Genomic DNA, 27,513 nt, shown 5'->3' on the forward strand with positions numbered 1-27,513 from the left:
ACAACCGCGGGCGTCAGCATTCTTGGCTCGACAATGCAGCTGTAGTCGGTAAAGGGGAAGATTAGTAGACTCGAAGTCTAAACATGAAGTAATTAGGCTTGAACTCAAGAAGTGAGCTTGAACTCAAGTGAAAATCGCGACTGTATTAGCCATGTATCGAGACAACTTATAATCACGACAACGTGGTCTCGTCAGAAGGACATATATATTATTGGCCACAAATATTATCCAATTTGATTTGGAAAATAAAATGCATTCAATGCATCCACCATGTTGTGTTTCAGTAACTTTAAAACATGCACTTAATACAAAACTAAACACAAACTAGTTTAGTTTTTACCTGAAGAAGAGATCAGACTGATTTTTTGTATCACTGAACGACGGCAAATGTCTCGGAAAATCCTTCAACATTTTGCAGTGTACTTGTACATAAGCTACGTATAATGACATGGACATTTTGTGTATTAAATACCTATGTTGGTTTTTTATGGACTCTTAACTTGGTTTTCAATTTTAAGTTTGCTATTCAACTTTAGATTCCTGCTCAGGATACGAAACATTCGAATGCAGTTTTCTTCTTAGAATAGCGGGAAAGATTGTACAACAGGATCTGACATTACGTACTGTACAGCATTCCGTTATGACTAATCTTATACCTAGAAGTTGCAATGTTCTTAGGATGTGTATTCACCAGTACTCTTAATAGCTGATACTAATATTAATAAGTGCGAAGAAATTTCAGTTTTCCTAGGAATTTACAGTTTGTGGTTTATTGGTATTTATTTAGTTAGTAGCTTAAACAAATAACTGTATTAAAGTAAACATTGTTGATAGCCTGTAGTCGCTTGTGCTTTACGAGTAAGCCAGCGCCTGCAAAGTCGTGACTGCAATCTATGTCCAGTATTGCTTTGTTTGCCGCTTACGAATTGCAGGCGCTCCGGATTTCAGACTCGTAATGTCACTTGTAAAACTAGTAACTTTAGTGTTTTTCTTCTAAAATTGCGACATATTACACCGAAAACGAATAAAAATAAACTTGTTTGCTTTATTTCCAATTTTGGGATCGGCTGATCCAAAAAGTAATGATTCAATATCAGCTTCAGTGTAATCTAGTCAGCGTGTAGATTGTTACAGATGTAACAAACGCTAGTTCTTGTTTAGTGGCTGCATTGCTATCTCAGAAAAATAAGTATTTCCGTAAATTCACCCCGCTCGCTCAACACCAGTTAAAAAGGGTTAAAACAGCTTTCGAAGTAATTATCCTGGGTACCTTAAGAATAGATTTGTATATGTTTATGACATTTTATTATCAATTTTAATCTGGCTACTTGACTTCAAAACATTTCAGTTTGGCTTTTCTTATCATTTTAGTAAGAGAAATAAGTAAAACTAATAAAGGTCCACAACTGAGTTTTGCACGTATTATGATGGTGACACTCTGGTATTTTTTTGTTTTAATCAACTTTAGCTTTGAAGTTAAAAAGAAAAACTGTTCAAACTAATGTTATTAGGTTTATTTTAATTTTACTTCAACTTTTACTTAGGCCTTTTTAAATATGACGCGGGAGTTTACAGAGCACATATTTATTTACAATTCGTCACTGTATAGGTTTATTTATTACTTTTCAAGACATGTAAATTTAATAGCATAATCTGTAATAATATATTATCTTTATATCTCCTCAAAGTTTGAAGAAGATTTCTGTATTGGAATTGTCAGGTGAGAATTTCAAATTTAAGTGGAATGAGAAACATTATTTACGAGTGTATGTAATGTCAAGATTTTTATTGGTTCTTCTTACAGTGTTTAGTTAAATGAACTGTGGGTTGTTTGGTGAGCGTCTCGCTTGAATGATGATGGTGCGGCGTCTACATAGAGTGGGAATGTTATCTGGTTAGTCAAGGTCATTCAAGGACGTTTCCGCTCCTTCCAAAATACTCGAGGCCAGAAATGCGCTATCTCTGGTTGGTTATCTCTTTAAATACTATCGCATGCCGTCTGAGATTTCGTTTATGACCTCCTTAAAATGTGTTTTTCTGTTTCAGGTAAGAGGAAGTGTTGGCGCTGCTGTGCCATCCGAACGTGTGGTATGTTGGTACTTGTGATTAGCTTTATTTTGATAACGTTAATTTTTGTCCGCCATGTTTTAAGAAATATGACGGTTCGTCAGAGTTATTAGACGATTTGCTTCGAAATGATTCAATCGACGTGTAAGTCTATCGCGGTACATGGAGAGTTACGATTTGTACACACTTTATGCTTTCATGTTTTCCTGTATCTTATTACGTACTCTCTCTCTCTCTCTCTATATATATATATATATATATATATATATATATATATATATATTGTATAGGTGTGTGATATTTTTATGGAGTTATTATCGACAGTGTATTGAAACTCCCACTTACGGAGATTGTCGCGTCTCAAACATTAGTACACCTTAAATGGTCTTTCAGGCCTAAACAGTGTTCGCTCCAGATATACACAAGGTCCTCGTATAAACCTTGAGAGTAACAAACAAATTTCTAGTAGTGGTTGGTATATCTGAATCATTTTGATAGCCGTTCCCGGCCTAGAGATTCAGATGGTCTTCTGTAAAAAAATTGTTTGCATAGAAATATTCAGTTTATTTACTATTCCTTGCACTAAATCATTGATTGTGTTATTGTGCCCTCTGGTCTTCACAAACTTTACTGATAAAGGTGAGATCGTCTCGAACTGGCTTGATTGCAAATGATATTGTCAGAAACCACTGTGAGACCGAATTCTATTAGTGTCAACAATCGATTGTGTTATCGAATTATATTCGTGTTGATTTGAAGAGTTCCAACAACGTACATAAACACGTTTCTTTAGTCGGCTGTTGGTCAGGCCACATCTGTAGACTTTATTAGCGGAGCAAATCCTCAATATTATTTAGTAATTTTATTAACACCTTTGTACGATAATTTCCCCTATCCACTCGTGTGTCTATGATCAGCGATAATTGCAGGTCGACCGGGCACATTGTGGACACGGCCGGATATGACTTGTCATATAAATCCTGCTGCGTAGGACGGAACTGTTATGTGCGAATGATAAGTGCGGCCATCTACCGGCGGACGGGGTGTAGTGACCTTGGCAACCGGTTGGGGGCCGGCCGCCACAAGCGCTAGCGTGTACCATCAGCTGTGTTCGCCGTCAGTCTGTGTGGCGACGCTGCGGTTCTAGCTTCTAGCACGAGCAGCTGTGCTTTCGGGTGGAATTGTGCTGTGCTTGTGCCTACCTGTGCGGTCGCGAGTGGACGGTGCTCAGTGAGTGAGTGGTTGTTGGCGGATTTGATGTTTTTGTGATTTTGCTTGTGGAGTTTGTAAGTAGAGCCCGTAGTGTCTGTTTTCTTTCCACCGGCTTTTAAACGGTTCTTGAAATTATTTGTGAGGTTGTTTAAATTTTTTTTACGAAGATATAATTGTATGTTTTTGTTTTTATAATAATTACACAATTAATTGTAATATTCTCATTAAAAAATGTTTATTGGGCATAGATTGAGTCTTTACTTGTTTTACTAATAACATTTATAAGGTTATTGAGTTGCATGGAAATGCAAAAAAATAGTTTCCATCTTATTTTGGATTTTTTTAAATTTTGTATTTAGAACACAAATAAATAAGTAAATATTTAAGATTTATATATGATTAATTTAATGAGTTATGTTGTGTGATGATTTTTATAATAGCTTTATCATGATTGAAGCAGTAAATCGTATTAAGATATTGGACCAAAATACTGTACCGCCTTATAGGAATATATCCGTTCCCTGATCAGCAGTATGTTGAGTTACCTGGGAACGAAGTCTGAAACAACTTTAGATGTAGGCTTAAATGTTCACGTTTCGATTACTGATAAGTAGTAAGGTGCATTGGTGAAAAGGGGTCCACGGGGGGTGGGGGGTGGGATTGGGAGACACTTTGTGAAGGAACTAAAGGCAAAAACGGGTGAAAAAACTGACCCGGCCGCATAAGTGACGTTCATTCGTGGTGGAACAGTCAAGGAATTAGGTTACGCTTTTTGTAATGTGGGCATTGCTTACTAGTATATTCTCAATATTGGTAGACACGGTAAATAAATGTATTACGTTTTACACATCTCATATGTTTTGATGATTTAGTGGTCTTAATCGAACATTTCGGATGACAAGCGCTAAATTTGCACTTTGAATTCACCATTTGACAACGTAGTGTCTGTTACGTAAATTTCATTGAACAACGATTGTTTAATGGGAAGCCTACCAGATAGTGGAATACGGAAATGTTATTACAATTACATCACTATCTTAAACTAATGCAAAGATCGACGGGGCTGTCAGTAAACTACGTTTTATATAATTTTGTATTTAATTTGTATAGGAAACGTTCAAAAGTGCAACAAAAATATTTAAGACCTTTCTGAAGAAACTTAAAATTGTTCCGATTTCATCCAAATAGCCCTACAATATTAACAGTATCAGTAGAGTAGTACCAATCGTTGAAATCAGTAATAATACTCGCGAGTTGTAATACTGGCCATTAGAAGAAGAATTCTTGTTTTGAAGTTTTTTTGACGATTAAGGGCTGTAGTGGAAACAGGACTTATCCGAACATTTATTATCGTTCAGTGATACAATATCAGTACGTTTCGAGATCTGCAATCCGATCTCTTCTTCAGGTAAATTACCACGCTATTGCACTACTGCAATGTAGGTTGAAGTAACAACACATACCAGAGCATTGTGACACGCATAAGCCAGAAACCACAACAGCTATCTTTGTGTGTCTATTCCGTGCACACTAACTATAAAACGTGCACTTATAAAAACTTTACTTTAACGTAGATTGTAGTCATGCAGTAGTTTACATGAAGAAGAGATCGGATTGCAGCTCTCAAAACGTAGTGTTATGGATGGTATTGTATCACTGATCAATAGCGAATGTCCGGAGAATTCTGTTTCTTTCAGAAGAAGAATGTCATACGATAGTTCACGATTTTATCAACTAATTACAGTGGTGTCATCGTAATTTTTTGCAGCATTAAAATTCGGGGGTCTTGGAAATCATCTTGGAAACAGGAGGTGGATAGCATATAGGAGTAGAAAATGTAAGCATTGTAGATCCTCCAACACAATCACTATCATTTAGTGTCATTACTTAATATGATTGGCAAGCGAGGGTAATCCCATTTTTTTTTCGGTAGATTATTTATTTTTCCGTGCAGTATAATGTATAATGTATTCTCGACGGTGTTAGGGTGGTAGTCTTTTGTTAAAAATCTCCACCATCCCCAACTACTGCGGTATTTAATGGGGTTTTTGTCTTGAAACTTGTTTCAAAATTATAATATTATATTGATTTATGAATAGGAGATGACAGGTAACGTGGACGCCACTTAATTAGGTATTATGTGCCAAATTTCACGCCTTTCTCGAGCCCTCACTGTACTATCAGTTTGTAATTCGGAAACATCTAATTACCCACTCGGCAGGGTTCGCAGGAAATATAGAACTGAGTGTATGAGCTTTTAACACATGAATACAAAAGGATGTATAGAGAAGTTCCTTGAGGGATTTGTTTAATAGTGGAGGGTTCTACTGTAAAAAGGGATTTACCAGTGAAAACCAGTACCGAAACGACGATTTGGCCTAATGAAACCCACTTAATTGATATTTATTTAATCCCATTACAATTCGTAGGTACGTTCTCATGATGTTGTAGAGTGTGGATGGATTTTTTTCAGTTCAGTTATTAAAGTTTCCTATTAGAGAAAGTTTCGCCGTACGAAAAGCTTGTTCTTAGGGTTTATGACCATTTTATTTGAAATCATATAAACGTTAGAAAGTGGTAGAGTTCTAATTAAAAAAAGGTTCTTCAAATCTTAGGCACACAGGGAAAATTTCAACGAGAAACCCTCTATTTTCATTTTATGGGTGTCGGCTTCAAATAGTATTTCAATACGTCCATACAGGAAATAATATTATGTATAATTGGCCCATTAAAACGTTTTCATTCTTGTAAAGAATGATGATTGGCGTATTAATACGTGTCGGGAATTAACAAGAGAGTATTAATACAGACATTAGAATTAAAAATGTGAGTTAAACTAGGTGCTTGTTTACTGTAATGGGCTGCACTTCCAGTGGCGCAGGCTTATGACCAGTCTTTTTCTTTTGTTGCATGCGAGCTTACGTGCGTGAATGAAGGGCGTTAATCGTCCACCTTCTTCCTCCTTCGCTGGGCGGACAGAGTGCACGTGTAGGAGTCCCCTCCCCTTCAGCGGCCGTAGGATAACGAAGCGCTTCTTCGCGTGCACGCAAGGTCCTTGGCGAATTTACCCCTCTTCAGACAGCAGCATATAGTCCAGAATGATGAAATGTGGGCCGGGAATATTGCCAGTGGGAGGAAACTTTTGAAATGGGAATATTGCCGCGAATATTTCTTTGGCCCGGGAAAATACCCAAAAATTGAGAATTTATGAAATGTTCTAATATTGAATGTTTTAACAGTTAAAGAACCGTAAACTAGGTCAAATAAGTGAATTTACAAATTTTAATCCGAGAATTATCATTCCATGCATTAATTTCCTTTATACACGATATCCTGGAAACTTATAGAACTTAATCGATTTCGATTCCAAAACATTATTACAACTCATGCATTTTTTGAAGAAGTAATTTCATCTTGAAACTCATGTTCAGACATCCTAGACCTAAAATATTTAAAAAAAACTAGTTTTTTTTATAAATTTATTGTTATTTTTTTCAGCTTAACAATTTACAATTGTTGAGGCAATAATTGCCAATATTCCCATTTTTATATTATTAGTTTTACTTAAAAATATATTTCAATTTTAGAGTTTGATGTAAACATATAATTACTTACCTTTTACCTATTATTTCCGTTTTTGAGCTCCTTTTCATCAATTTGCAGGCAATATTCCCTGGGAATATTTCCTCCATTTTAAATTCCCGAGAAGTTTACATCACTACGGCTTCCTGATGCAAGATGTGCGAACAAAATAAGACCCTCACAAGCCAGCTTTGCCTTTAAGGTTGTACTTGTTTAGTACTTCGATTGTATCAGGTAGGCTACACAAGAGATAACTGATCCAGAGATATGTACTTCGATTGTACCAGGTACACAAAAGATAACTCATCCAGTGATAAGCACTTTTATTGTATCAGGTGCACAAGAGATAACTCATCCAGTGATAAGCACTTTGATTGTATCAGGTGCACAAGAAATCACTGATCCAGTGATAAGCACTTCGATTGTATCAGGTGCATAAGAGATAACTCATCCAGAGATGAGCACTCTGTTGATTCGTGATCTAGAGTCAACAGTTTGCAAGTTTGAAGACTGGTCGGCACGACTCTCTGAAATTCATGTTAGCAATGACTCGAATCGCTTTCTTTTGAAGTTTGAAGTCTCTCAAAAATTGATTGCTTGCACTAGAGCCCCACAACAGCGATCCGTAGGTAAGATGTGGGTAAATCGGACCATCTTTTACCTGTACTTCTTGTACAGTACAGACTTTTTTTAATTGTCTCCGTAAAAGGGATTGTTTTGCTAGTTTACGCCGTCTAGCTGAACAATTCTATTGTCTAAGTGGCCGTGTTCCGTTGGCCACTTAGATCGATTAATTAAGAGCGTACACAGTCCAGATTACGTGTGCGGCGTTGGCGGTAAATCGTGAGACGTCCGTGGGATGTTTAGAAATGAAACGCTCGTTTAGTAACGGGTCTGGGAACAGGGTCTAGAGTCCGAGGCAGTTGTCAGCTCCTTCACCGACATGATCCTCACGCTTGCAGAACACATCGTATATAGGGCGTATGTCACGCGGCAGCTGCAGTATTTGCTCTATTATAACAAGCCTGACTAATTAGTCAAACTATAACTTCAACAGAAGATTTTTAAGACGCAAAAATAACACGGCATTTAGATAAATCAATAGTGCCGGTTTTCTAGTTGATTACATATTATAATGTACATTGAGAAATATAATCAATTCTGAATATTACGTCGTTTACACAGTAGAAACTCTGTACTGATGTGTATAAGTACCGCCCCAACATTTTATGGCGGAATTCCAAGTTATATGCGTATTGTATTTAATTACGATAATCCGGTTTTGTTCGAGTACGATAATCCGGTTTTGTTCGAGTACGATAATCCGGTTTTGTTTAGTTACGATAATCCGGGTTTGTTTAGTTACGATAATCCGGTTTTGTTTAGTTACGATAATCCGGGTTTGTTTAATTACGATAATCCGGTTTTGTTTAGTTACGATAATCCGGTTTAGTTTAGTTACTATAATCCGGTTTTATTTAGTTACTATAATCCGGGTTTGTTTAATTACGGTAATCCGGTTTTGTTTAGTTACGATAATCCGGGTTTGGTTAATTATGGTAATCCGGTTTTGTTTAGTTACGGTAATCCGGTTTTGTTTAGTTACGTTAATCCGGGTTTGTTTAGTTACGATAATCCGGGTTTGTTTAATTACGGTAATCCGGTTTTGTTTAGTTACAATAATCCGGTTTTGTTTAGTTACGATCGTCCGGTTTTTTTGTGTTCATTTTTATTCCCTGGTATATTTATGTGATCTAGTTTAGTTATTCATCTTGAAGGAACAGTAAACAATCGGGTATTCACATTAAATTTTATTTTACATTAAGTATAAGTGACGTAGTCGTTAAATACGGGCTATATCTATATATATAAAAATGAAACTGTTCGTGTGTAACAGCATCACTCACAAACGGCTGGACGGATTCGCCTAATTTTTTTTTTTAATTTGTTCGTCTTGATCTGTAGAAGGTTATAAGATACTTTTTATCCCTTTCCCGATTCAGGATTCCGCCCCACTGGTTACAGAAATACCCGTAAGAAATGCATTGCAGCAAACATATGTTATTAAGTGAAAGAGTCTTTTCAAATTTTTAATCAGCTGTTCTTTGTAAACATATATAATGCGACAAAAAATATATTTATATATAATTTAATTACTACACTTATAGTTTTAAAGCATAGAGTAAGCTTAAGAGAAACGACAAATTTTGTTTAAACTGTTTCTGCAATCACTGTTAAACATAGACTTTACTATCCAGATAATACAATTCAAATTTGACGTAAAAATTCACCTTTAACTGCAATATTTATTTAATATAAACCATGCTCATGCTTGATCAGAAGAGCAATGCAGATATCATAATTACTATCTTACGTTGGCTACAAATATAAAGAATGTTATAAAATCAACCTTAGTTTGTTTTTTTTGACAGAAGTATCAGGAATGTGGTACATACCTTCATAATGCGCCCAAGAAGCTCACGAAGGAACGACTATCAATTATCTCAGCAATGTTTAGAATGTGATAGAAAATGAATAAGTGAATATAGTGTACTGTTTTCAACGGGAAATTGCGTGCGAAGCCGCGGGAAACTTATTGAAATGCGCAGCGAAGCGCGCCGGGTCCGCTAGTACTGTACAATTGTAGCCTACTGACTTATTATACGTTAGAACTGTAGTTGTCTGTAGATTAATGATGCTAAAATTCTCCAAAGCAGCTTGTCATTGTTCGTGTACAGTAAACATAACAAGTTATAAAAGTACTTAAAATCCATAATTGTAGATTGTAACGTGTTTGGATTGAAACACCGTAACAACAAGAGGCTGAACCGTCACTCATTTCCCGTAACTGGGTAGTTACGTCAGTTATTCCCGGCCTGGGAATGTACGTGTAAAGATTCCCACCGTATGCAACTGGTTATTATATCACGTGGTGTACGTAGCTGCGTACCTATATACTTCCGCCTTCAAAATCGATCGTAGACGAAGGTGGAAAAGGTCATTACAAATGCAAATTTAGCGTATATAAAATATACTATCTGAAATGTTTGATTCAATCAAAATCATTTATTTCTCATGGACATTTACATTCATGAAGATCAGTCAGTACCGCTGTACATAACGCAACTAAATGTTCAACGTAATCTAGAAATGTGTTTATATTATCAGTTAATAATGACTTTTGGCTGACTAATTGAAACTAAGTAACAGATTGAAATGCCAGTACTCTAAGATATGTTTTACTTGTATGGGTGGGTGGGGCAAAAAATTCAGAAAGTGGATTAAAACTGTGTTTCACAAGGAAGTCTTTAAGGTTATTTCTTTAAGCTGGTTTTGAAATAATATAGCAATCTATTATAAACTTTAAATCCTAGATATTCTATTGATTTTCGGAACATGTTTTTATTATGCTGGGGTATAATCAAACTGTTAAAATAATATATGTGCTATGATTGTGGAAAGTAAAATCTGTTTAAAACACATACAGGGTAGATACAACTTGAGGGAAGGTTTACGATACTAAGGAAAACCAGTATTTAGAAAATTTGAGTAACGGCATCAGTGGTGAATTTAGATGGAACAAATCCAAATTGAGTGTCACTCAAAATTGGATTGCTGATCAAGAAGTCAGTGAATCTGTCAAGACGTTCGAACACTTTAATGAAGGTTGGTAAAATAGATATGGGACGGTACTGTTGAGGAGATGACTTTCTGCCTTTCTTGAATACCGGGATGACCTTTAGAGAGCTTCATATCCATCGGAAACTTTCCCTGAAGAACTGAGTTGTTGTTAAAAGAGCGCTTAGTGGTGAAGCAACCCGTTCAATTACTGAAGTAGTGATTTGAAAAACGTCAGGTTATGAACTAGTTTTAAAAGATGAAATTTTATACATTTCAAGAAAAGTTGTTGGTCTTATGAAGAAATGTGATGGACTTTTTTTATTTTTAAGAGCTGTTTGTGCAACGGTCGGTATATTCCACTTATATATATCTGTCCAGTGGGCACTTATGACAAATATTATTGAACATTTAAATTATTGAATATTTAGCTTAAGAAATATCTGAGTACATACTATTTATAAAACGTAATAGGTTAATTTGTGTGCCAACGTTGAAAATATACTACTAAGAAACATCCTCATTTGACCTAACGTAACTCAATTCCTAGACTGTGTTCCTCCATGACTGAACGTCACTTATGCAGGCGGGTTACTTTTTATACTAGTTTTTGCTTTTAGTCCCTTCACAGTCTGTTTCCCAATCCCAAACCCATCCCCCTGACTCCCTAGCGCACCTTGGACTTGGAACATGAACATTTCTTCCTCGTTTTGTGCTCGCGAACTAAAGATACTACAATATGTAACCTTCTTTCATAGTTCGTCTAAAATTTTTTTTCCAAAAACATATACCCAAGATATTACATTTATTAACAGTTGATAAATTGTAAATTACCCTTTCACTATACTTACTAAGCGGCGATAAAATAATACAGTTTAATTTTAAGTACAGTAGTTGAATAAATATTATTTATATAATTTAAGTATGAGTTATTAAACTATATACTATTACAGATTAACATATAGTCTACAATGGAGATTAGCCTACATGGGCAAGCAGCCTGTGCGTCGGCTAGAGTCGTACTAAAAAGTTAGATGTTATCTAAATGTCGAATAAAGTGTTACTGTTACGTGTCGGTGTGTTTTAAGGCATAAAATGTAGAAATATTCAGTTGTGTGATGAAGGAGATAAGAGATAATACTGTCGTATTAAACAAAACAATCGGTAGAAGTAAGACCACATACACAAGACCGCTTCGTAAGCTAAACTCCTTGTTTTATGCGAAATTCTCTTAAAAGCCCCACACATTAAACTTTCGGACCCCCCTGGATCATAATTCGATTTATGGTGTACTACTGAAGTCCTAGAGCCGATATCGTTTGTGTCACGTGTCCAATAGCGCAGCTGTGCAAATAAACTTTCTTTGTACGTTATCGTTTAATTACTCGAATTGTATAGATGTTGCTTGATAACTAAGTTTCCGTACGCATTATCTCTCACAATTCTACGACAAAAATAAGTACGTAATAGTGTTTTAAAACTCGAGGTCGATTCTTAACATCCGAAACGGCTTTTATCTAGATAATCGAATGACAATAGCGATAATGAATAGTCGATGATCAAAAGTCGATGAATATGTCAGACTCAACTTGTACTGCCTTGTTTTGCAGATAAAAGAAAACGATCCGAATATTCTAACGATCTGTATTTTGTGGTAGGAAATAGTTGAGGAGTTTGATACTGGCCTGATGTTTAAGATGGGTATTCGATTAAATAAAAATAGTTTTAGTGTAATCACTACTTTTGCCGGCAGTCTATGCCAAATTGTACAAGCAGCTGTTCTGCTGAGCCTAATTTTGCTACTTAAGCAACCGCTTTTAGTCTCGACGCAAGAAGTAGGCGTATACAAACAAGCATAAATACAGGGCGTTCTCAAACAGTTGTAAAACCTCTCGCGAGCGTATTCTACTGTCGAAACAAAAGGTCTTTCCCTCAAAGTGCTGGATTATATGCGCTTGTAGCGCTACAGGTCTTGCTAGCAAATGTTGAAAGTAAAAAGCAAGAACGTTTAATTAACTAAGCGTTACATTGAAGGAAGAGCTTTTCTTATTGGAAAACACTACTTTCTATTATTTGATAAAAGAAAAGTCAATAATTATCCAATAATATTATTTTTTCACCCGAGGCTTTCGACATCAAAGATGCCATCGTCAGGTGTGAATCAATAATTTGAAATAGTATAAATATTTTACAATTTAAAACAATTTTCAGCTGAATAATGCTTAATACAAGATTTGTTTAGCTCTAAGTAATATAAAATAAATATTTATATATGTATACAAGTTTCATTAAAAACAATTTAGTTATTTATTTCAAAGGAAGGGTGAATTTTGAATCGACAGAACTTCTGTTAATTTTTTATCTTTATGTTTTAATATGTATAATGTTTCACAAGCGTTGAGTTCTAATTTATGGACTTTATGTGAAGTTTTTAAAGGTGTGATTTGTATTTACATTATTTAAAATTCTTGATTCACACCTGACGATGGCATCTTTGATGTCGAAAGGCGTCGTGTGAAAAATTAAATTATTGGATAATTGTGACTTTTCTTTTATCAAATAATAGAAAAAAGTGTACCATGTTATATATTACTTCCTTCGGCAAAAACTACGGAATAAACTTGCAATTACTTAAGTAAGTGGAAGTTGAACTGGAGCTCCTTAATCGTATTATGTTAGAACAAAATTTCTCTTCTTACCCATAACACGTAAAATCGGAGGTTTAGTTTTAAATTTGACATTTTGTTCTATAAATTGACTATCCAAGACTTGTCACGGCTATGACAGGCATAATTTTGTGGATGGCATCCTTTATTAGTATTATAAAAAAATTGTGATTCGTCACAAATTAAAGGTTAGCTTTGTGATCATCGAAAGTTTGGGTGACTCTGAAGAATTTTTCATAATCGAAGTCGATTAGAAAGCGAACGATGTCCCAATGCTGTCAAGTGGCGATGGTTTATGGGAGATAATTAATGAAAATTGCGACACAAATGTTAATGCGTGGCTGAGCCAACACAGGCACTGCGCAGACTCTGCCGGCCTGGAATGTTGACATTTACCAGATGCAGGCAGACACACGCTCCTGTCCTCTTCCTCACAGTCGCCTACCTACACTAGTGGCATTGCAACATCGGTGTGGAACTATACGTGTGCAGTCTGGTCGTTATAGAAACTTATTTCGGGTGGGGGGGGGGGTCTGACACACTATAGGAGGTATAGAATATCCTCAGGGATCTTCCACGAAGAAATTGTAAATTTTAAGACCTTCTAAATGTGTTTTAGCTTAACCCTTTGAGTGCCACAGCATATTTTCCCAAGTCATACGCATAAATTGCCGGAGCATTTCCTTCTGTTTTGCAAGCTTGTGTGGAAAAAACTATATTAAAAAAATTATTCAACCGATTTGAATAATTTTTTTTTTAGTTTGTGTGTTATAAAACAAGGTATTTTTTCCATATAATATTATAATTTTATTTTTATTTACACAAAAAGAATATAGGTTATAACAAAAAACTAAAAAATGAAAAAAATAAATTTCAAGTTTGAACTAAAATTTTATTTATACAATATTTTTTTTAATTTTTTTTAGCTATACCATATGAAAGAGCATGAAAAACCGAACAAAAATCATGCATAATATGGTGTTTTACAGTAATATTTAACCAGATACTGCAATATATACAAAATACAACAAAAAAGCAATTTTTGTTCAAGTTTGTCAAAAGTTTAGAAACAATATTATAACTATCCTATTTCACTCAATGAAGTAAGACGACTGTAAAATACTAATTATATAAAAATATACACAGGCCTACAATATAACCTTACTTCTATAACCTTACTTCACCTAAAATCAATAGTTTGATTGGAACTTGCGTTTTACTTCATCACCAATCCAACAATAAAATATATGTCACTAAACACGAAAAAAGAAGTTTATAAATGCATTGTAAGTTTTACTGAACACAATTGCAGAATAGTAATAACAACAGTTTTCAGCATAAACACACGAAACTAGCACAATGTAAACACACAACAAACGAAACTGTGTAGTTAATGGCAACAAGTAGCAGCTGACCAACTATTGCGTCATCTGTTTTTTTTCTGATGGCAAATAACTACAAGGGGGCGGTGAACAATAAAAATCAATCACAATCGATTGTTCGAAACTTGTAGATTGCCGTGAAATAAGTTATTTGTCAAAACAAAAATGAATTATATGTGATATTAATTAAATACAAATCGTCTACTGGGTAGATGCCGGCAATTTATGCACATTTAACAACATCTACTATCTTCCCCGAAGAAATTGTAAATTTTAAGACCTTCTAAATGTGTTTTAGCTTAAAACAAACTGCTGGCTGCAATTTTAATGTTTGTCTTTCAGCATTTCGTGCCCCCCCCCCTTATATATTCCCATGAGTCTTGTCACTGTATTTATTTCTCATAGTCTTTACCCTTAACCCTTTATTTTGTAGGTTTCAATTTATGTTGAAAATGGAGCTTGTATTGGTTATTATTAACTTAATCACGACATTTAGATCGACTTTTTGTGTATTCACTTTTGTGATGTGTGTGATGAAAGATAGCCTTGTTATCGAAAGGCGTCGCAAACATAAAAAAGTTTTAAGTATTGGTTGATGTTTTCGAAATAAGTAAAGTAGTCTTATTTTACTCGCCAAAGTTCTAGTTTTTTTTTTATAAGTTTGGAGGGCAAATTTGTACATAACGCGGGACAACAATGTAGTTTGTAAGTGGATCTTTGGGGATTTAAAATATGTCAGATTTTGAACTGTACCATTATTTTATGCAAAAAGAAAGCCAAAGCGCGTCGAAGCATAAAACAATATAATTGACAATTGAATAATATCGGCGTTAAAAACAACATTTTATGTACGATAAGTACAGACCACATAAATTGACATCACCATTTGTGACTAATCACGGCGGTACATTGATTTTCCGCACTATAGAAGCAAATGTGCAACAGTAACAGTGGGACCAATCGAAATTTATCCGCCGATTACCAAAGTGAAAAGATTTCTAATCGACTGATTGTCACGGCCTCACTGAACCAATAATTGTATCGATTAATTATGCTGGGTCTCGATTTTCATGTTGAGACTCGGTGTATTGTAAGCATTCCTGAGTCGGAAATAGAGAAAGTGGAAATAGATTGGTCAGATCACATCTGCTTATCTCTTGACATTCCCCTGTATCTTTTTAGGCTAAATGCACCGCAATGCCTCTAATTGTCCTTACTTTTCTTTTTCGTGGTACTAATCCTTAAATTCTACATTGGTTTTTTTTTCTTCGCAGAGAAGAATTTGTTGAAATTAGGAATTGATCAGTCGTATAGGTGTTTTTAAATGCTATTGCAAGATTACTAAACAGCCATTTGTATATTGCTATTTTCTTTTAAGCTAGTTCGAGTACTCTTATAATCGGTGTTTTCTTGAGAAAATGTTTATGTTTTTTAATAGTTGCCTAAAAAATATTTCTTCGGAGTACAATACATATTATTTGAAACTAAAAATAAATAGTTTTGCCTTAAAAACATTGGAACATCTTTAGATTGTCTGCATTGGTCTTCACAGTTTTAACAGAGCCACGTATTCGTGTCCTCTACTAAACAAAATTATAACAAATGCCTTTAGCATTCAAAGTTTTGTAGGACCATAGAAATACATGTGCCGAAGAAGTATAACAGAAGATTGTTCTATGCCCATGAAAAGATAATACACATGGATCCAATAATTGCACTGGAATATTGCCCTTTACCCATGGGAAAGATACACGTAGATCCAAGAATTGTACTAGAAGATCGCCCTTTACCCATGGAAAGACAATACACATGGATCCAAGAATTGCACTAGAAGATCGCCCTTTACCCATGGAAAGATAATACACATGGCTCCAAGAATTGCACTAGAAGATCGCCCTTTACCCATGGAAATATAATGCACATGGATCCAAGAATTGCACTAGAAGATTGCCCTTTACCATTGGAAAGATAATACACATGGATCCAAGAATTGTACTAGAAGATCGCCCTTTACCCATGAAAAGATAATACACATGGATCCAATAATTGCACTGGAATATCGCCCTTTACCCATGGAAAGATAATACACATGGCTCCAAGAATTGCACTAGAAGATTGCCCTTTACCATTAGAAAGATAATACACATGGATCCAAGAATTACACTGGAAGAACGCATTTGTCCCATGGAAAATTTATACACGGGTCCAAGAATTACACTGGAGGTTCGCCTTTTGTCCATGGAAAGATGATACAAGTGATTTCGGAGGAGACATAGATTGAAGAAAGAGGGTGTGACTTTTGAAAGTCAGTTGAAAGCCATTCAAGATGTTGAGTGTATGCAAAATGTTCCAACAATAAATGTCAGGACTGGCAGAACAGAAGAGGGCGAATCCACGAAATCCACTTGTGTCAGTAGGCGGTCGTGACTGTAGAAAGTGGAGATGACAGTTAAGCGGGCGTGCACGACACCCGTCAGTTATCACAATGAGCAGTGACTACAGAAGTTTGTATACCGTCACTGGGTCTGAGTGGTCTAGCTTTTTCTCCTGCGTCCCCAAATTCAGCAGTCCTGAGGATAGCGGCCATTTGTGAATGGTTCAAGGCTATAGCCTGTCGTGTTTCCAGTGGGAGCCTATGGGATGCTGATGTCCATTTGGAATGATTTTGAACATTCTTGTGGGGTTGAACATTTTCTGAAAGTTCTGATACACACGGCTAATAAATGTCTTGGAAGATACCGAGTTGGGGTTTCTGGACGATGGAGGCTTTCTACAAATGGCATTCCTTCTCTGAAAGGCAATAAAGATATTCAAGGTCACATTCCGACAAGACGGCCAATCTTGGCGTATAGACAGATCTCTTGGTATGCCGATGAGCGTGTCTTTTGTAATGCACAATTTGTGATGCAAGCAGTGTTGCCCGTCGTTAGTCTATTGGGCTCGCTGACCTATACCAATCCCACCTTTTCCAAAATGGTCGCAACGCCCAGTTTTGTAAAGTAATGAATTTTCTATCTTTGGCTGCATAAAGTCTTTTTCTAGACGTTATTAGTACTAATCCTCCACAGGTTAACGTCTTTCGTGTGAGGAAACCAAACTCTTTGTGTTTTTTTGAGTTCTCAGTATCCTCGGGAGACGGAACCACGATTGTTTGACGTTAAATAGAACATCCTAACGATAAAGCGAGGGTTCACTTTGGAACCACTAGTCCTTGGTTTGTCACGACAGTTCAGCGAGAAAAGGTCGATCTCACCTAATGGCAAGGGCACTATTCAATCCTCCACCAAACTCCACAATTCACAATCTTCCAAGAATCTGACCAAACTCCACAATTCACAATCTTCCAAGAATCTGACCAAACTCCACAATTCACAATCTTCCAAGAATGTGACCAAACTCCACAATTCACAATCCTCCAAGAATGTGGCCAAACCCCATAATTCACAATCATCCAAGAATGTGACCAAACTCCATAATAATTCCTCAAAGAATGTGACCAAACCCCACAATTCACAATCCTCAACGAATGTGACCAAACTCCACAATTCACAATCTTCCAAGAATGTGATGACTGTTCCCCGCCAAACATATCTTTAGTTATCACCGTTGTGTAAGCCGAATAGTAACTTTATACCTAAATAACTTAGCATTAAAAAAAATAATAAAAGAACAGCGCATTTATATACTGGATGCGCTTCAGTAAAGTTTGATTTGAATTTCCTATTCAGGATCACTCAGGAAGTCTTGTGACCAGTTTGAATCGGCTATGTGATGTGTTCCAGAAAATTTCCCTCTCTTGTTCCATGTTGTTGGCGGATGCTTCAGAATAATATTTTCCAGAGTGTAGAGACATGGTAGTTAGCAGTTTAATGGTTTAATTCACGAAATTCTTGATGAATAATCTTAATTCGGCAAACGATTTTATTTCCAAATAGTGATGTTTTTTAATTGGTTTAATTTCTTCAGTACTAAGAATCGTACCGTCAGAATTTCGGATCACCACTCACTTTGGGGAATAACTGGATTCCCATGAACCGTAATTGACGTGAATAAAGAAAATAGTCGGCCGTGAATAAAGCATCGATCCCTGAGGGTGTCCATAGGACATTTCGAGTTCCTCTAATGTATTCGTGTCTTTTCTATTGGCTTTTGTAACTGATATATAGCTGTGTATCGCTGGCTGTAGGAGAAGCGAGGCAAGAGTGTTCTGTGACCGGCCCGGTATCGGGAGTTATCAGCGATACTGCGGCGCGGCGCGGCAGCGGTGAGCTGTGTATCGCTGGCTGTAGGAGAAGCGAGGCAAGAGTGTTCTGTGACCGGCCCGGTATCGGGAGTTATCAGCGATACTGCGGCGCGGCGCGGCAGCGGTCAGCACCACCAGTAGCGGTCAGGGTGCCGTTAGCCGCCATTAGCAGATCCCACTCTCTCCTCTACCTATCTTCTCTTACACATGGGCTACCCTACCATGTATCGTACAGGGGACAAATTATTAATCTAACTTTGATTTTCAGTAGAAACATATCGTTCATTCAGAAGAAAAGTGACACAACTCAAAAAAAGTAAATTTTACAGGAGAGCGATTTGAAAATTGTGCTTTTTGTAATTAGTTTTTCGTTTAACAGAACTGCAACCTTTTAATCCAAAAGTCATTTTATTATTTATATCAGTTTAAATATAGGGCATTTAAATTAGCTTAATATAAACCATGAAGTTTGTGTTTATTATTTTTTTAATTATTTATTAATTTAATTTGAGTTGTGTCAATTTTCCTGTAAAACCGCTTTTCATTAAAAGGTTAACTTTGAAGATGGTAATGACACAAAAATAAGTCAAACGGGTTTTTAATGACAGTTAACTTTAATTGAAACAAAAAAATCAGTTAGTTACTTAGAACTAAACCTCCAAACATCATTGGACCTATTTTAGATGTTTAGAAAAATAGTGTTTTCAAATATTAATAACAAAATACATTCATTTACTACCACTAGTTACTACCAATAGTTTGGTCTTATATAAAGTAACTAATGCAGCACTTTTTAATATTTAAAGAAGTATTTTCTAATGGAAATAAAAAATCATTACACAAACATAACATTGTTGCTAAACACAAACGTTTACTGCAAAAATTTAAAGTGAGTTATAAAAATGGTGCATAGCAACTTGGAATAACATGTTTTTCAAGTAAGTATTGTAAGTCTTTTTTTCTTGTTAACTGAAATTCCCAGTCTTTGCTCGTATAATTTTTTTAAAGCAACATCTGAACAATGCACAGGAAAAACCTGTTGTTTCTTCTTTGAACTTCTGGTTTTCTTCTTAGTGTGACTCTTCTTGTTGTCTCCGAATAAATCCTCGTTTTCTTCAATATCAATCTGCTGGATGAAAATTTCTTGAAAGTCAACTGTGTCATCATAAGTTGTCTTGTACTTGATTTTAAAGGGAGAATCTTTCTCAACTTTAATTATTTTTGATGTCATTCATTGCAACAGTACATCCTGAAATGAAAAGATAACTGTAAAATGTTTAATTATTATCTTTTTAGATAGAATAGGATAAAAAGTTGGATTTAAAAGTTTTAGTATGTTAACAAAGTGTAGGAAATTAAAAAATAATCCGTTCGAAGTAGTTAAATATGCGTTTAGGAAAAAATATTTAAAACGTAAGAAAATGCAATTCTTCCATCTTGATTGCCATATCTATGTGCCATAAATAACTACTCTTTAACATACATTTTTCAGATTAAATATGAAAAGGAAAGATGGTTTAAAAACGTAAAAGAAGATAGTAAGTTAAAAGATTCTTAAAAATTGTGTAAAAAGTATTAAAGTTAAATTATTGGTTTCACATGGTAAAGGCTGAGTAGGGTTAAACTATGTTTGAACCGGTTGAGATTGTTTTTGCAGTGAAATAATAGATGAAATCCCTTTATTGGTCTGCTCATCACTAGAATTATTTTATAACTCTCGTTTCATAAAAGTGTCTAAATTATATTATAACAGTAAGCAGCTTACCTGACACATTAAACTGTAGAGTTACATCCAATGTTTGCCCATAGGTCTTTAAAATCCAAGAAATCTTCATGACTTAGTTCATTGACTTTATACGGATTCCCAGTTTTTTTGCAGTTTTGATCAATGAAATGTATTGAGCCGGGTGGTAAATTGGTCCAGACTTCAGACATTTCTTAATCTGCTTCTCAATCATTGCATGTACATTGTCCCCCTCGTTTTGACTATGCCCTTTTATTAGGAAATTGTGAGTTATAGACTTAATTGGCAGTTTGTCCACTGCATATAAGTACATAGAAAACAAAATACTTGTTTTTTCTGTTGGCCGCTGCAATTATCAGAGTAAATATAATTTCAATATCGTTTTCGCAATTTTTAACTTTTTCACTGAGGTATTTGTAAATGCATGTTCCAATTTCGCACGAGCCTCTGGCTCCTTCCGCCTTCATGCCAAGTATAGCAGAATACGGCATCATTTTTCAGCTCACAGACAGTCAGGTTTAGCATATTTAATTTAGATTTATAATACATTAGGGACACTTCCCCCTTTGGACACTGTAATACAGCTTTGAAGGTCATAACAGGCAACAATGGTGTGTTGACACTCACTGAGTCTTTGTCAGAATTTTTTTTTCAATCGAGATAGATCTTTTTCCATAATATGCTTTTCATATTCCTCTTGCAAACTGGTCTTTCTCTCACCTTCAGCTGTCTCATATGCATGGCACAGCTCACAAAGGTCTTTTTTTGGAACAAAAAAAGAAATATTATACTCTTTGGTGAATATATCGTAATACTTTTTTATAATTTCCATGAGGTTTTTGCAAGCTTTTACAATGTTCAACATAATCACGATGTTAAATCACTAATTGTTTTACCACCTTCTATGAAATTCTCTGGTTGTGTTTGCCCGTAGATAGTGGCTCTCAATTTTTAGGAATAGATTTCTATATGACGCCTGATGCCTTCATTTATTAACTTGTCTTGATCAGTTTGATGCTTATCATGTTTACCCCTCAGATCACCAGCAAACAAAGCCACTTGAGGCGTCTTTCTTATCAATAACGGTTCTAATTGGTCTGGTCATTGATCCCTAGGGTGTTTCTGAAAAAATCTTTGCATACACGAACTCGCTTATCAGCAACATCAAAATAAAAGGCTTGGTTTGGTTTTCTCTTATTTCCCTCTCTCTTGTACTGGTAAGTTGGTTGTATGTTCTGAATATGTGATGCTATGAAATCTCTTTGGCGGGAAGGTCACCAAGTGCCCAATAGTTTTTGAAAATTGTTTGACGTTCATCAGGGTTTATTTTGGTTTTACACTGGATTCTACATCTATCATTGCATGGTGGTTTTATTTCCTTTTTCTCAATTAGTTTTCTGGACTTAGATGATGATTTATATTCCTCTCCAGAATTTCTCAGCTTTTTTGCTTTACATTTCAACCAGTTGTCTTTGTTTAGTGACCTTTTCTTTCCTTTTTTCTTTTGGAGATCAGTGTTATTTTGTTCCAAGAATTCAAAAACATTATCATTTTCTTCAAAGATCTCAGGCTCCTTTTCTTTAGTATTTACAACAACTTTGTTTCTTCTAGGTATGTTAAATATTTTGTTGGATATTGTTTGTTTTTTAGGGAAATTAAGGTCATTTTTTGGCTCGTAATTTGGATCCTCGTCAGAATCATCCACGTCATAATCATTTTCACTGTTAGGGTCATCTGAAAAAAGATCTCCAGTAGCTTCGTTATCGGTTTTACACTTTCGTTTGGGTCTCGAACATTTTCTTGGTTAGACTGAGCTGATGTCGTTGGCAAATTAAGTTTTTTAGGCACACATTCCCTGCTTTTGTTGGTATTTTGTGAAAATTCACTAACACACTGTTTTGATGTCGAAGGTTTATGATTTTCTTCACTGTGAACTTCTTTAGAAGTACATTCTTAGGAATGACATCAACATAACCCTGAGTTTTGTCTTCAGGTTCAGCTTCCCGGGTTTGTAGGATCGTTGAGATTGGCTGGGTTTCAATGTGTTCAGTTAAAAGTTCATTTGTAGTTTGAAATATGGCTTGAAACTCATTAATTTGGGGTTGTATTTGGAATTTCCTCTTCATTAACACTGTCCACTCATTACCACATACAACACTATTATGTGAATGAGGAGTAGGCCTATAGTCTGTAGAATTGCCTTTTTGTTTGGCTAATTTTAAAATCAGGGATGTTCTATTGCTCATTCCTGAGACTTAAACTGGCTGTTGTGATGCCTTCACTAGAAAAAAATGTGTAACCTAAAAAAGTTCATAAATGAATGGCACACACAGGCAAGGCATTTTGTCTGTATGTGGCATTCATTTATGAATAAAATGTAATATTGTTTACTGATAGTTTAACAAGAAAATAAATCGTAATAGTACTAACAGTGGAATATTTATAATAAATTATGAACTATTTTCGCAATACAAGTGTCACAACTCAAAATATTGCACTGTTGGTATAACATTGTGATTTAGTTTCTTGCAAAAGTTCAGAGTTGTAATGACACATCTCAAAGTCTGCCACTGTGGAGGTATAACAAAATGAAAAAAGTACAATGATTTTCAAGGAAAAAGTGACACATCTCAAAATTTGGACTTGTGGATGACAAACAAAATTGAAAGTCAAAGCTATATTCAAGGAAAAGTGACACAACTCAAAATCTGTCATTATTCTAGTAAACAATATAAACATGTACTTACAAAATATTACAACCAAACAGGCACAACTCAAAAAGTGTCACTTTTGCAGAGAAATTATAGCACTTCACTCCTAGACAGTCAAGTCACAACTGAAATGTGTCAGTTTTGCTAGAAAAACATAAACCTAGAATGTTCTAGAAGAAAAGTGACACTAGTGCACTCTAGTGGGAGCAAGCAGAGTTTGAGTTGTGACGTTTTTGCAGTGAAAAGAATAACTTATTTCAAGACTATTAAACCAATAAAACCCATTTAAAAAAATTTTGAGTTGTGACACTTTTCTTCTGAATGAACGATATAAAGACTCTCTTAGGTAAATAAACATTAGTTCTGGGTGATGTCAATCAGTATAAGTATCGGCCAAGGCCAAATGTGGCGTGTAGTGAACCGCCTTGGAATACCTTGGATACGTTTTTTTTTTAATGATAACCAATACCAGCACGTTTTACATGATATTGTAAACAAATACATGTTTCGGTTGATGTTTAAACTGTTGGATTTTGAATAAAAGATCGTTTATCATAGTAACTCCTTTAACTAGTTTAATACCATTTTTATTTGTAACTTTTTTACATGTCTCACACATGCTATGATGGTTTGAATGTAATTGTAAATTCAATTGCAAAATGTCCATCATAGAGATCACACAAAACGTCTGATGTAAGTATTATTAAGCATACAATTTTGCCCAGAGACGTTTGATATTTTTAAACAATTTCAAAATCCAATTCGTGAACTTTGTCTCAAAAATCGAGTTTTGGATCACAAAAACGTTGTTTTATCTGTGGCTATTTGTTTTTTTTTTTCAAGGTTTAAACTATTTATGGTTCATTAATCAGGGTGGCCACCATACCGGGAATTTAACTCACCTCTAAGAACTTATTGAATTAATAATTAATTTGCCAACTCCGAATACCTGTCGGATAGAATTAACCTGTATAACCGGTCATTTCACCGACTCAATTCCACTAATTGATCGGTCACAGACCCGACTTGCAGCAGCTGTGACGTCACGGCCGAGGAATGTGGAGAGACCTGAATATTTAGCACGGGCTGAAGTACAGCAAGGTATGTGTATTGTGTGCATTGTTCTATATCGGGCGTACGATCTAGCTCCGGGCCTCTGTGGACTGACATGCTGCATGAACTGGGTGCCGTGCTTGCGCTTCTCACTGCCATTCACCTCGCACTTCCGTTTCCGTTCTCCAATTGGAGCCTGACTTTGCATATCTGATCCCGGTGGTTACCGGCTGATACGCTTTCCCCGTACTGATAAGCTCTTGCGCTCTCGGTTGTTTTTGGCGACTTGGCCCTTTTTTGTTTGTTTATCACTCATTCCAAGTATTGCGATTGGAAACCGAAAGTCTGATAAGAATTCACAGTTCCTTTCTGCCTTTAGGTTAACCTCGTTAAAATGGTGAGTGTGCAGATAAATAATGTACAACATATTAGTTTCGATTTTTCACTCACACGTAGGTTATTCATCACTGTAGAAATATTGCAACGTGGGTCGAAACAAAACGTGACTCCTTTTGGGATCGAGTACATAGAGACCTGCCGGGGAAGTTGGATGACAGTCGGGTGACACTATCCATCTTGCCGCTGGCGAGAAGGGTCAGTGGCCGAGCAATTCGCGACGGCACATCACACACATTGCTGTCGCGGTGACACCTCCTGTACGCTCTTGCAGACTCATATTTCGCGTACGCCTGGGGATTTCATTCGGGTATGGTTTTTCCCGTACATAAATTTTCAATACATTCTTGAAAGCCGATGTTTGTACTGTTGATTGTCAATGTTATATAAGAATCATGTGTGTTATTCTTCCTTGACTTAAAACAAGAAATCAAATTTAACACCTGGCTATATGGGAATAAAAACGAACCATCAATAACAACAATCTTCAAGGAGAGGCTCCGTGAGCTCCTCATGGATGGCATGTTCTTCTCAGGAGGCAAATTTCTTCGATGACGCTGGTGGGGCTCTTGACTTTCCGATACATAAAATGTCATACCTAAAGTTTGTCGAAATCTGGAAAATATGTAAAATTTGTTAATTTTATTATTAAATTAATTATTATTGTTAAGTTTACCTGAAATTTATATTTATTATTTAATACCATATGATTCCATTACTTTTATCTGTTGCATATTCATTCAGTGTCACTAATAATAATATAATTTCTATACTAGTACTTAAATCGAATAATATTATATCGACGAATTCTACTTGTATGATTAATACAGTTTACAATAGTGGACAATATCACCTGTTACTATAGCACTGCTGTAATATGAACGTTTTGTGAAAAATAAAGATTTGAATTTGAAATTTGAATGGATTTACATCGATTGGAAGGGAATCGATACAAATACGCGATATTACAGACTCGATTTTAATTCAGAGCCCAAAGCGCATAGTGTGTTTTTTCTGAAACAAAGAGGGACAGTGAAAGAATACATTTTAAATTCTCAATGTGTACTTTGATTTTGTCGCCCATAAATGCGCCGTAGTCAAATTCAAATATTCCTTTGTCACAAAACGTTGCATATTACAGCAGTGCTATAGTAACAGGTGATATTATAAACCGTATTAATTATACAAGTAGTATTCGTCGATATAATATTATTCAATTTTAAGTGCTAGTATGAAAATTATATAATTATTAGTGATACTGAATAAATATGCAACAAATAAAAGTACCTAATGGAATACTATGATATTAAATAATAAAAATTCAGATAAACTTATAAATAATAATTAAATTTAACAATAAACTTAACAAATTATACATATTTGCCAGACTTTGACAAACTTTAGGCATGAAATTCTATGTACCGGAAAGTCAAGAGTCGAAATTGCCATTCATGATGAGCTCACGGAGCCTCTTTCTGAGATTGTTATTGATGGTTCGTTTTTAAGGTGTATTTGGGGTTTATTGTAAAGTTTACTTCCCATATAGCCGGTGTTTCTTTGTAAGAAGATGTGTTACGAAGTGGAAGGATTATATTATTTCTATGTCTTGTATGGTAGAATGATTTGGGGGAAGCTGAGAGAGTTCTGTTTTACAAATGATAGTGTTTGATAGATGCATGCATGGGAGCGGAAGTATGTTTAATTTTGAAAAAAGAGGTTTGCGTGATGATCTATTTGTGACATTAGCAATTACACGAATTATTCTTTTTTGAATTTAAAAAAATGGTCTGACTACGGTGTGAAGATCCCCAAAAATAATAATAAAAATGTGAGAAGATGTGTATACATGATAAAAGTTCTAAATATTGTTTCACTTCAGACTGGAATCTGAGGAAATCCTGCATTGCTTTTAGTGTTCAAAGGAACTTTCCGGTTACTTGTTTCCGGAGTGAAAGGATTTTCAAGAGGATAGGGGACTGCAGGATATCATTTAAGAGCTAGGCTTGCAGTTCGCTTGGACCATCTGTTACTGGACCAATCTGAGGGAGCAACGTGTGTTGCAAACCATTTATCGCTTTGTCACCTTTTGATTTATTGCAGTTCCCCCCTCCCCACCCCCCTACGGCCGCAGCCACGTGAAGATGAGGTCACCGGAGTGTTTAGATGTCGGAGAGACGCGTGGGGTACGGGCTTAGAGTCAGCCGTCATTGCCTGTCTGTTTTTATTGGCCAGAAGCGGTTTTGTAAGTCGTACTGCACGGTACAACCCGTTTATTTTGTTGTTGTCGTGTTTGCAGATTAGTTCTTTATAGATGGGAATGCGGTATATTCAGAGATTGAATCATTTTATAAAACATTTCAAGGTTTATTTTAAGGGTGTCAGGTAACTAAAAATTAAAAAAAAATCAGTTTCCAGATTATTTTTTTTTAATATTCTTGAATTATTACTGTGTATTTTACTGAAAACTTCATTCATTTATGACCATTACTTTTTTAGTTATACATTTTTGAAGTTGCGCTTGCTCAACAAGTGATTGTATAGTTCTTTTAGTTAAAAAAATAACCTAGATCAGTCGGTAAAGTATTCAAGAAGCTTAAAAGGGTGTATATTGGTACACCAAAATGTTGCGTAGTTAGACTAGAAGTGGAGGACAGTATAAACAACTCTACTTGTGAAGTTAGTCGTAGGCCCAGCATACCTAATTGTGAACCTAGTATTTCTAGCCCTACGCGTTTTTTTGCGTTTTCCGGAAGTTTACATTTTTAAGCTTTAATGCGCCTTTTCTCAGGAACCATATGAGGTATCTGAATGATTTTTTAAATTTTGTTTAGCTCATTGT

At 35.5% G+C, this 27,513-nt stretch overlaps 1 protein-coding gene across 2 annotated transcripts in view; it reads left to right on the plus strand.

The window, feature by feature from the left end:
* Window positions 1–3,200: 3,200 nt before the first annotated feature.
* Window positions 3,201–27,513, plus strand: part of LOC124366384 (leucine-rich repeat flightless-interacting protein 2) — an 80,073-nt gene continuing 55,760 nt past the window's right edge. For both annotated transcript variants that reach the window (XM_046822900.1, XM_046822902.1), the window contains exon 1: window positions 3,201–3,353. The gene's annotated coding sequence lies outside the window, so the exon portion shown is untranslated. The remainder of the gene's footprint in view (window positions 3,354–27,513) is intronic.

Source organism: Homalodisca vitripennis, chromosome 7 (genome assembly GCF_021130785.1).
Source record: "Homalodisca vitripennis isolate AUS2020 chromosome 7, UT_GWSS_2.1, whole genome shotgun sequence".
Lineage (NCBI taxonomy): Eukaryota > Metazoa > Arthropoda > Insecta > Hemiptera > Cicadellidae > Homalodisca > Homalodisca vitripennis.